Below are 12,378 nucleotides of genomic sequence, written 5' to 3' on the forward strand. Positions count from 1 at the left end.
GAAGCAACAGAGATCTGCTATCTAAAGTACTTTTGACTCAGTTCAACTGATCCAATTTGATGCTTAAAATCTTCCTTGAGAGGAGACTGGTTAATATTCTGTGCAAGGCACTGACTCCATCCATCATTGGCTTATAGTTTGGAGTGTAAGTGGTAATACTCTAAACCCTGCATTTATAAATTGTCAAAAGAAGCTTTGGTTTGGCTCAGACTGATAATTATAACATCTCTAAGAACATTTTACTACACAGGCTTTGTTTCCTTTTACAACACTGTCTGCTTTTATTCTTCAGAAGAAGATCAGACAGACTCATTGCCTTGCAAATAACTCTAAAACTTTATATTGAATTTCAGACTGTAATTATACAGTGGTTGTGTGGACTGTTTTGAAAGGGCGTGCTTGCCATTCGTTTTGTTTTTTAATTGGTTCCATTTGTAATGTTGCTTAATACAGAAATTGTGCAAATGCAATGGTACAAAACAGATTTACATGATTATTTTCTGTTTCTACAAGTTGTATTAAACAGCTACAGCTGTGGTGTCTTAACAATGCAGAAGCTAAAATATCCGGTTAGCTGCAAGTAATCTGATCAGATTTCCTCATGAACTTTACTTTTCTTTGTACCCACTGATGTAGCTTCTTCATGCGAACCTTATCAAATCACTCGACAGGACAAACATGTTGTAATCTCTTTATATTTGACTACTAAACACTGAAGCCAACCGAGAAGCTTTGATTACAACAATGCACAAGGCCCTTTCTGTGGACCAACTGGTGACTGCACCTGAAACACACCTGTGGCTCGGGTTTCACCCATGGGCACCGGTGGTTACAAAACAGCCACACAACCTTACAGATGGATTCCATGTATAGAAGTGTCTGTCTGGCTCTGAAGGTGCTGTTAAGAAAGTGCTCTGTGATTTTCCACGACCGGGGCAACAACACGCACCGGCCAAGAACAGCAGAATGAAATCCTTCCCCCCTCTCTCAGTCGCTCTACCACTGAAGGTCACTGGGCCAGGTCTTGCTGGATCTCTACTGAGTAAACCTCCTTGTTTTTGTCAGCAGGCCTGGCTGCCAGTGGGCTGTACTTAAGTTAATTCCCTCACAGCTCTGTTCCCATTCATTTTCTGGCCACTTGATCACACTACTGCACTCTGGCATCTTACATAATAGCATGTACTCACATTGCAAACACACACCAAACCAAAGGCAACATTTTGCTGAAATAACACTGTGCAGCAGTGTGTAAACCTACAATTAATCATTCTGAACTGCTGCAACGACAAAGAAATTTCAGAGAAGCAAAAGCAATAAAGCAGGCTAACGCTTATGCTAATGTAGTGTACAGTAGGATTACACAAAACAGATTTAGGTGCTCACAATTCAAAGCGAAACATTAGAGATACTCTTCACATTTTGTGCAGCAGGAATCGGGAAATTGAGACTCTTCTTGCCAAGTCAACCAGGAGCATTTAATGAAGGGATTGTTGCCGAGTGTCCGCTGGGCTGCGTCGAGCAGACACCGCAGACCAAAGGGTCTAATTAAGGGGTTCCTCTGACGGTCAGACAAAGCAGACAGCAGGGGTCAAGACGCTGGCCCACAAACTGGCTGTGACCCTCACACCTGCCTGGTTGCATTACACTGCAACATGTCCGCACACAGTGGACACGCTCGCACTGACACATCATTACTGAGCTGGTACCTTACCACACACACTGACATAGAAATGGGAGAAGAGACGGAGAGAAGCAAGAGAACTTACAGGCAAGTGATCATGCCTGAGAGCTGTATCTACTACCACAATACATTAATGACCAGATTCCTGACTCTCAAAACTGGAAATCTCTCAAGTCTTTTGTGATCAAACATGACTTCAGGGTAAACAAACATGGCGGACAACGAGCAGGAAAAGCTAGCTGTTAGTTTTTGCACTACTTTTTACAGAAAGTTCACCAAGAAGAAATAAAAAATAAAGGATGAAGTCTTGGAGACTGTATTTAAATGAACTGTACATGTTACAGTGTGAGCTGGAGGTGAGTTGAATCCCATTCAATACTTTAAACCCAGTGAGAACCGTGGGACTGCCAGCGATCCTCAGGGTTTACCCCATCACAACAGGATATCGGATCGTAATATATGTTACATGTAATTGCGATTTAAAATAAGTGCGGTCAGGATGGAGCAGATTGAGGTTGTAAAAACACCCTCAGCATACCTCATACTATATTTCCGTTCATTTTCTATAACCGCTTATCCTCTTGAGGGTCACAGGGGGGCTGGAGCCTATCCCAGCTGACATTGAGCGAGAGGCGGGGTACACTCTGGACAGGTTGCCAGACTATCACAGGGCTGACACATAGAGACAGACAACCATTCACACTCACATTCACACCTACAAGCAATTTAGAGTCACCAATTAACCTGCATGTTTTTGGACTGTGGGAGGAAGCTGGAGTACACGGAGAAAACCCACACTGACACGGGGAGAACATGCAAACTCTGCACAGAAGGGCTCCCCCACTAGAGCTTAGATTCTCCGCCCGAGTCAGAACCCAACCCGCCACTATCCTCGGGCTTAAGAGGCACATGACGAAGGCTTGCCATGGAAAGAAAGACGAGAGTCAGCCTTCAATGTCCACGTTCGTATCCTTCAAAAAATGTTGGGTTTAAACCGGGCTCGGGCTCATAATTACAGTTAAAGGGACGGGATGGGCCAGGCCGGGCAGGAACATGCATGGGCTCGGGTGGAGTCGGGCTGGATTTTTTGGGCTCAATCTGAGCTCTATCCCCCACACAGGGGTCGGATCCACCACCCTGGATTCAAATGCTCTTCCTGTGAGGTGACAATGCTGACCACTGCACCACTGTGTTGCCATGATATTTAGAATCATCGAAAAATCTTTGCTTTCCTGATGATTGTCAGGTGGAGGGAATCATGCCCAAAATCAGCTTGATTCTCCTGTAATGTTTGTGCGTGACATCATCGTATATCTTAATACCTGTATGAACCCACACAGAAAAAAAGATGACTCTGAAGCACCACAAGTGTTTAAAATGTAGTCTACCTTTTCACAGTAAAAGTAGTATGTATTTCTTCTTCTTTCCAAGCATATTCGTGGAGACAGGTGTTGTGACTTAGTTACTGGTGTTACTCGCAGGACCTTGACGTTAACCCACAATAAGTGAAGCCTGGCAGGCTGCTCCGGGGCCTCATATAGGAGTGTGTCAAAAGTTCATGCCCTCCTTCCACTGTTCACACTGCAAAAACAAGAAGATCACCCAGTGTGAGGTACAGCCCCGCCACTAACAAGACTGATTGCTACAGAGCGGCTCCACCTGTCTCTTGCTCCAATTAGTCCTGCAAGCCACTGAAGTGCTAAATAACCAGCAGGGAGGGAAGTGACGGGACAGCAATAGGGTCACAGAAATGGAAAAAATGCAAGAAAAGCACGAGACGCTGGGTGAGCAGAGACAATACTTTAGCTTATCTTTTAGTTTCAGTTTAAAAGACGGCATATTTTTAGAAAAGAAGAGGAAGCATTACGTTTAGGGGGGGGATGTTCAGATGTCCCAGGTTTAGATTCTTCAGAATGAAGCAAGTCACCCAGAGCACTTGCTTCCTCTAAGGTTCACAGGAGGCTGTAATTATGGGAAACTGGTCGTGTATTTACCATATCACATGCTCTTTAACAAGCACTAATTGTGTGTGTGCACTGAGCGCGTGTAGGAATGTCGTACCAAAGCTGCAGGAAATGTTTAATGAAGAGAGCAGAGTTGGACGACATGGTTTGTGTCAAATCTGTCAAAAACAATATAAACCGGAAAGTGTGAACCTGAGGTGACTGGGACAGACTGAGAAATGAACTATGGTGGTCACTAAATGGGCGGCTTTTTAATCCTCATCTTTTTGACAAAAGATATGAAAAGATTTTAAAAGACAGTCAGTTGGTCAGCATGCAGATTCTTTTCTAATGATTACAAATTTTACGGAAAAACATAAACTGTGAATGGTAAAAAAAAAAAGGCTTTTATTCAGATTTTGAGGACACTGTTCATCTCCATTTTACAATAAACAAGGTTGTCTTGTGGTTATGACAACACTGAATGATTCTGATGGAATGAAGATAGGAGAAAATGAGAACACACAAAAGTAAAAAAAAAAAAAAAACTACTAGGGTTGCAATGGGATGAGATTTTCAAGGTATAATAAAGTCTTCACACTATCATGGTATTAGCAAATTATTATTATTATCAGTCAGAACGACCCTCAAAGGAATGAAAACATGGGGCGTCGGTGACTTAGTGGTTGGAGCAGGCGCCCCGTGTACAGGGCTGTTGCCGCAGTGGCCCGGGTTCGACTCCGGCCCGTGGCCCTTCGCTGCATGTCATTCCCTCTGTCTCTCTCCCTTCATGCTTAGCTGTCCGATCAATTAAAGGCAAAAATGCCCCAAAAATATCTAAAAAAAACCCCCAAAAAAACCAGAAGGGTTATTGTTGGTTAGAGAAATGTTCTATTACTACATTTGAATCTTGAAACTATTTTTTAATGGAGGTTTGTGTAAAAAGTCTCCCTTTTAAAGTTGAGATTTTCTGTCCCATTGCATTGTTTTTTCAATATCAGGAAATGTACCTTGTATGATAACTGTCACTTTTAATTACACATTTTACCTTAAAAGCGGCATATTGCTGCAATCCTTTTCATTACTGGTCATTTACATTTTTTTCAGTTCTTTAGTTCTTTTCAGTAGAAACAAACCAATACATTCTTGTTTTTTCCCTGATGTTCATATACATTTATACATGAGCTTTCAGGCTCTGGCCTCATCAGAGCAAGATGACCACCACACAATACAAACATTTAGTGATCCTTTCGCAGTTGGACAGAGTTCAAAAGTCCAACTGACCAAATTATCTAACAAACTACAACAATCTCCTTCAATGCAGATTAGTACTCATTAACAATAACACTTTTTTTTTTAACTTATTTTTTTGGCGTTTTAGCCTTTAATTGATAAGACAGCTTAAGCATGAAGGGGGGAGAGAGAGAGAGGGGATGACATGCAGCAAAGGGCCACAGGCTGGAGTCGAACCCCGGCCGCTGCGGCAACAGCCTTGTACATGAGGCGCCTGCTCTATCCACTAAACCACCAACGCCCCATTAACAATAACACTTTAATGTCATCTTGTAGATTAGTTTTGTTGTCCAGCCTTTGCACTGGAGCATTTAGGGAGTAATTACTGTCATCCAATGGTGTTTTAACGCCAGAAAAGTGTCTTTAACATATAGATAGCACCAAGAAGCTTCCCCAGTTGAGTACTTTTACTTACATTCAGACTTTGTGTTTGTTTTACAAGTTTTCCAAAATTTAATGTTTTAATATGCAAATGAGGCAGTATCTGATTAAATATGCACTAAGTTGCATACATTTCCAGAAAAAAAACTTGAACATTGCATAACACCAGGTTCAAAATTCTTGTTTCAGTTTGTTGGCATATTAGAGTCAAAAGTTTTTACAGAGGGAATTTTGGATATCTGTTTCACGCACTCCATAAATCAGAAAGTATTGTACAGCCATATTTTTAGGAATAAAATGTTATGTAAATCAGGCTACGAATAAGATAAAAACAAATCCCTCTGTAAAAACTTCCAAATATAGTGAGGAATATAACTAGAAAGTCTGGTGTATGTAATGTTACTGAAGTGGAAATTTTTGGCTCAGAGAATAAGAAAAAAACAGATTTTGAGAAAATGGATTTTAAATATGTATTGTAAAATTTCATACATTTTTAGACCACAAAAATACACTAAAAGTGAATAAGGTAACAATTTAACTAATGGATTTCACCATGAAACGCAGTTGATTACTTACATTAAGACAGTTTTTTTTTTTTTTACAAGTTTTCTAAAATTTTATGTTTAAATATGCAAATGTGCCACTGCCTAATTAATAATATTCTTTTTGCATAAGTTTTTAGAAAATAAATCTGAACTAAATGAAACACCTATGTGTGTATTTTGTACGTGACCATTCTACTAGGCTGACAGAAGACATGTTATTGAAGCAAAACAGCCCAAAATCTCAAAATTGACCAGAGCATGAAAAATTGTTGTTAAAAATTTTTTCACCTGGGGTGTCTCACCTGAAACCACATCATATTTGTATGTTATTATATTGTTACTTTTATTTTAATGAATATATTAATTCAAATCACAGATAAGACAAATGCACAACAAGCAGGTAATTGGGTCCATGTGCTGACAGCATGTCTGGAGAAATAAAAACCCTGTATGTTATTCATCAGGGCTTTTTGCACACTGGATCCTTTTTAACATTCCCCGTCCCTGGCTGTACTAATGCATGAAGGAATGGATACAACCCAACCCTTGGAACAGCTATTGGACTCCATTTACGCACCTCTCTACGGGCTGGTTGACACAGACAGGTGGGGTTTAAATGGCAAATTAACTGCCCGTAGATGCCCCCAGAAAGACTCTGTTCATTAAAACCAACGCTCCTGGCCATTGTGATTAATGGTGTTTGGATAAATTTAGCTTTACTGCTTTATAATTCGGAGGGAATTAATAGAAGGGGCCGGCCCATTGCCTCTGGTCAAACTACCTGCTCTTGTTGGGAGTGTGATTGAGAGGGAGTGCAGGGCGAAAGCAGGAGGAGGGAGTCTTCTGTGCATATTTTCCATGTGCACCCACACCCCTCCCTTGGCTGTGGTGCTGAAAGCTCTTTTGTGCGTTTGTGAGTGGCATGAAGGCTACAGTGATACAGCATTCCCCTCAGATCTTTGACTGCATGGCCACTTGTAACATTTGTGCTTCACTTGGTGGCTTCTTCGTTCATCTGAAGGAGGATTTTCAGGGATTATATATGTGATGAGTCTTGAAAATGATTTGTAATTGTAGAAAAACACCAGCGTTAACTTGCAGATCTTCTAAAGATTTCCTGCACAGATCCAAGATAAAACCAGGAAATGTAAACATATGTAACCCTGGAGCAGCTTCTCCATCCATCCAGACCTTTCAGCCTTGTTATCAGTTGTAAAAGCACATGATGATAAAGACTGGCCTCAATTAAAGTGCACTGAGAGGCTATAAGCACTCAGACAGCAGTAAAAGACAATGGAACAAGGAGAGAGATGAAAAGATACAAGTACTATAATTGCCCATAATTAGCACATGGCTGCCACTTATTGAATTAAAAGGGGTGAATGAAATGAGGTGTTAGTTTTCGGGACAGACAAGGACACACAGTAGTCATAACGTTCAAGTCTCACAGCTGTTGATACTTAAGGTCCTGTTTCCATGCTGGAGCAAATCAAGTGCTGTGACCTTTTGCCGAAGTGGATTGTTTTCCATCTGAGACTACTAATGCCACATAGAGCTGGAAGCACACTCGAGGTACAAAGAGGGTGTTGCACTGCAATTTTGGAATCCTGAAATACGCACGGAGCATGTTCACTCAGGCAAGGACATCATGCAGCTTAAAGTTAATTTTGTGCTGCTTTTATAGTTCTAGCTTTCTTTTTGATCCCAGTAAAAAGTATCTGCTCTGAGCTACATTAATAGATGATTATCTGTCAGCCAAACTGCTTGTATGATATATGAGATGTTTCCATTTTGGCTGATTAAATCTCCACAGCAACATTTCATCTGCACCCCTTGAGGGATGTGCCGCACGTTTTCAAGGCGCTGCAAAATTGCAAAATGACCTCGTCCAAGGTGAATACCTCGGTTGCAATGAGAAAATGCACTTTAAGCTCTGTAATTTTCTGCACATCGAGAAGGTCGCACACAACACGGCCGTAATGTTTACACAGTGTAAATTATGAGCGGCGCAAGAAAACAGATGGTTACACATCATCATCATGATGCACTGGATGCAGATCACACAAAGAGTTTCAGCACATTTTCAATCTTCGTTTTGTATTCTCATTAAATAGATGACGGGGCCTTGACTGCTACACGCTAGACCAGCATTTAAAGGTCTACTGTGCAGGATTTAGTGGGATTTAGTGGTGAGGTTCCTGAACTTAAGGTTCTCCCATGTGCCAAGTGTGTAGGAGAACTACGTTGGCCGAAAAATACGAAAACGTAAAAGGCCCTAGAGTCTGTGTTTGGTTTGTCTATTCTGGGCTACTTGCTTACTTTACAAGTTCTGCATTGCTCAGTTAATTCTCTTAACTATAACACACTACAATTTTAAAGCAAATCATTTCAGATACATAAGTAATCTGTCCAATTCAATCGATTCAGCGCCCTCTTAAACTTCTATATCTTGGATTCAGCATTCTCAGTAACCCCCAAAACCACTCCAATACTGTCCAAGTCAGCCAAGCAGTTGCTGAAATATAGTCTACATTAGGGCTGCAACTAACGATTCTTTTCACTGTCAACTAATTTGTCGATTATTTCTTTGATTAGTCGACTAATCATTTCATCGAAAAATGTGTTACAATGTTGAAAAATGTCAGTCTGTCTCTCCCAAACCCCAAAATGACGTCATCTAATGTCTTGTCACGCCAAAGGGTTTTAGTTCACCGTCATGGCAGAGTGTGTAAAGCTGCCAATATCTGAACATAAGAAGCTGCAACAAGAGTATTTTGGGGTACTTTTGTAGTACTTTTCTATGAAAAATGACTCAATCAATTAGTCGACTACTAAAATAGCCACCGATTATTTTAATAGTCGATTAGTCAACGATTAGTCGACTAATCGTTGCAGCCCTAGTCCACATAGGTGATTATGCTAAGCACTGCTAATTATGCAAATTTCCCAACATATGCAAGTTAACATCTGAGAGTTTCTTAATGCTGGGGACACATTCTGTACATTTCTAACATAAAACTTCAGATTCGCATTGCTGGCAAGTAGATTCTCTGGAAGGCTAGTGACAGAAAATTCTGTTTTCTCTGGTTTAAGGTATAGTGACAAATTTAGGCCTAAGCGTCATTTTCAAAACAGAAAGGTCAACTTGGGCTAAAATTGAAGCTTATCAACTTGGGAAGTTTTCTATTTACAAGTGAAGCAGTGATATTAAACACAAAGGGATGAAAAATATGTATTTTTGATTAGAATTTTTCAAACAGTAATAATAAAGGCCCCAGAATCTTATTTTGCTACTTTTCCCTTTGTGTCAAGATACTCCTTGCCAAATTTCATACTTGTATGACTATTTATGCCATGGTAGTGCCCTGATATTTGCATGTACATGATTTTGCCAGAACATGTCCTAGAAAAGGGGTTTTGGGCCCCCTGAGACCAAACAGCCCCGAGTTGGGGGTGCTCGCTATCAACTTATGATGACCCAAAGTAAAGGCTAACAGGAAGTAATAATGAAAAAAAGGTAGCAGAAAACATCAGGAGGGCTGGACCTGGTTCCCTGCCTAACTGTAGAAACAACATGGTGGCCTCTATGGAAAAGGACCCTCCCTGTATATACGTAAAAACTCAACTAATCTTTTTTTTAAGGTCACTGCAAACTAATGGAAACATAGTTATGAATATTTTATACCATTTCTGCCAACAGATGCCCCTAAATCCTTCACATTAGACCTTTTTATATATATATATATATATATATATATATATATATATATATTTTTTTTTTTTTTTTTTTTTTTTGGGCATTTTAGCCTTTAATTGACAGGACAGACATGTGTGAAGGGGGGAGAGAGAAGGAGTGACATGCAGGAAATGGCCACAGGCTGGAGTCGAACCCAGGCCCCTGCGGCAACAGCCTTGTACATGGGCCGCCTGCTTTATCCACTAAGCCCCACATTAGACCTTTAAAACAACGAAATTTTGTGCCGACTTGGCATATAGTACCGCACTCCATCACAGTTGGATGTGGTCACAAGTAGAACAAAATAAAGCTCCAACCAATTATTTCAAGTAGTGAATAATCTGTTAATTCTTTTCTATATTAGTCTATGAATTAAAAATGAGTCCAAAATGTCGTCTTCAAATTCCTTGTGTTGTCTGACCAATTGTTGAAAACTCAAAATATATTTAGCTTACAACGATGTAAACCAAAGAAAAGCAGTAAATCCTAATAGTGGAGAAACTACTGATAAGTTTGGCTTTTTGTTTTTTTCTTATAAATGACTTCTTCGCTCAAAATAGCTGCCAGATAATATTCTGCCAATTGCCTATTTGATTTATAGGCTAACCGCTGGAACTCTAGAAACCTATAGAGGTCATTGAAGCCTTGCTTTCCCCCTGTATATGCTTTCAAGCTCCAAAAAAGAACAACTAAACATGGAAACACACATGTGAATGAATGTAAAACTAAGTGAACTCCACCTAAGTAAATGACAGAAATCAGGCAGAAGTTAAACATCAAATGTAATCATGACTGTTTCAGAGCCAAGAGACAGACACTCTGCTGATGAGACCAAATCTCACCAAGTCTGAAACCCTCTGAGTCCATCCAATGATAAATACAGATGGCTTAAATCTAAACAGATGTTTCTGTTGTTCCTGTCAACACAAATACGCACAGATTCCCACACACACACACACACACACACACACACACACACACACACACACACACACACACACACTCATCCATCACAGCACGATATCTAAGTCTAACCCTTTTCAGGATTTCCTCCAACGCAGGGCGAATCCTGTCGAGGAGAGATGGATTTGCAGATGCCAACATAGATATTCACATTCAGCTGTTACTCTGCTCATCGTAGAGAGAAACACTGTTGATGATAATCAACACAGACACAGACCTTTCTGTTGTCCGTGTCCATCCTGCAGTCAATAAGTCTAGATAGGCAAGAGCAGATGTGGATGTTTGGATGCAACTGCACAGCAACCGACCGACATGAATGAGGGAATGACATGAACCTTGAACACAGGCATCATTATGTGGTAGGAACGCAGCTTCTCAGCAGCAGAAATCCAAGTCTGGCCCCGGCAGATTTAAGTTTCGATGCATCAGTTACGGTTTTATTGGCTTTAATGGACTTAACAGGGACACTGCAGCTTCTTCTTTACACATAAATGTGATGCTCAGATGCGTCAGGGTAAAAAATATACACTAGTGTTTCTATACAATTCAACAGCGTCACTCAGTTGTGCACAGTTGCTCATAGTTTACAAGTCAGTAATCTGGAATTAAGTATGAAGTCAAGTGAAGGTTGAGGCTGAAGTGTAACTCGAAATCAAATCTCCCTCACATGTACTTAGCCTGCAAGCTGAGAAATTATACATCGACTGCACGAGGAAATCAATCAATAACAACAATAAGCACACAACAAATTGCAGTAATTATTTTTTGTGCAGTAATCCAACTTGTTGCTCATCAGAAGCAGATGAGACGTTCCTGTTTCCTACAAGGAAGGTCTGAGTGTTAAACCGTCTGTTCCCCTGGCTGATGGGAAACCCAGGGGCTTTGCAGTCTTGGCAAGGAAACCCTGTCTCTGGTTGGCTGGCTGACCCTGAGCTCATTTGTCAATCAGGTGCCTTTTCCCTTAATTAGGAGAAACAGTCCAACAGCTCGAGTTGAGCCTCAGCAGAAACATGTCATTCAGTGGGAAAAGCAAGTTGGTTCCCTGTATTCCCTCTCATTTATCTCTCCCCGCACAATACTGGAAACACTGACACCTGTTTCTTGGCTTTGCAACAGCTTTGAAACAAATGTTTAACAAAAATTACACTGAGCCTTTTCATGTTATATTACATATTCAAACTGCACAAAAAAACACTTTGCAGCACTGTGAAAATAAATGTGTCTGTAGCGGAATATTTATTATTTCAGGCACCACATTTGTTTTTGAGGTAAAAGAATGTAGTCGCAAAAAAATATCCTTTTATTATGAGTCTAACATAATTTGAAACACTCATGTCCTCAGTGTGGGAATAACAAAAGACGCGCTTGATGTTCGTGATGGACCGTCTGCGAGGGAGGAGAGTGCCACATGAGATACACAATAGTTTGTCTTAATAGTTCACATCTGTGCGAAATTATGGAGCACTTTGGACGTAATTCATGTGTAGCGGTGTGGAAATTACCAGAGGAATCGTGCAGTCAGTGCACATGCTGCTCTTAAGTCTCGGACAAGGGGAGACATCATATGGTGGCTTCTCCTCTTGCTCAATTATTTAACAATCTCTGGGATAAAGAAAGTATTTTTGACTGAAGACAGAAAAAACAAATACAGGTCTAACATGATTAATTTATTTAGATAGATACAAACTAGCCTATATATTTAATCCAGAATTTGATTATCAAGATACCAATGACTACCCTTGGGAAATAAATTATGTGTGTGTGCAAATTATAATTGTGTTGTGAGAAAGTTTATTGTAAGTATTACTGCTCTCATTGCATCACTAATAGCTTATT

The 12,378-nt window shown here is 40.4% G+C and overlaps 1 protein-coding gene across 1 annotated transcript in view; it reads right to left on the reverse strand.

Annotated features, from left to right (window-relative positions):
• The window catches only part of bmpr1bb (bone morphogenetic protein receptor, type IBb), a 75,518-nt gene that overhangs the window by 32,066 nt on the left and 31,074 nt on the right, over positions 1 to 12,378 (reverse strand). The gene's annotated exons all lie outside the window — the stretch shown is intronic.

This window comes from Epinephelus fuscoguttatus, linkage group LG18, assembly GCF_011397635.1.
Source record: "Epinephelus fuscoguttatus linkage group LG18, E.fuscoguttatus.final_Chr_v1".
NCBI classification, from domain to species: Eukaryota; Metazoa; Chordata; class Actinopteri; order Perciformes; family Serranidae; genus Epinephelus; species Epinephelus fuscoguttatus.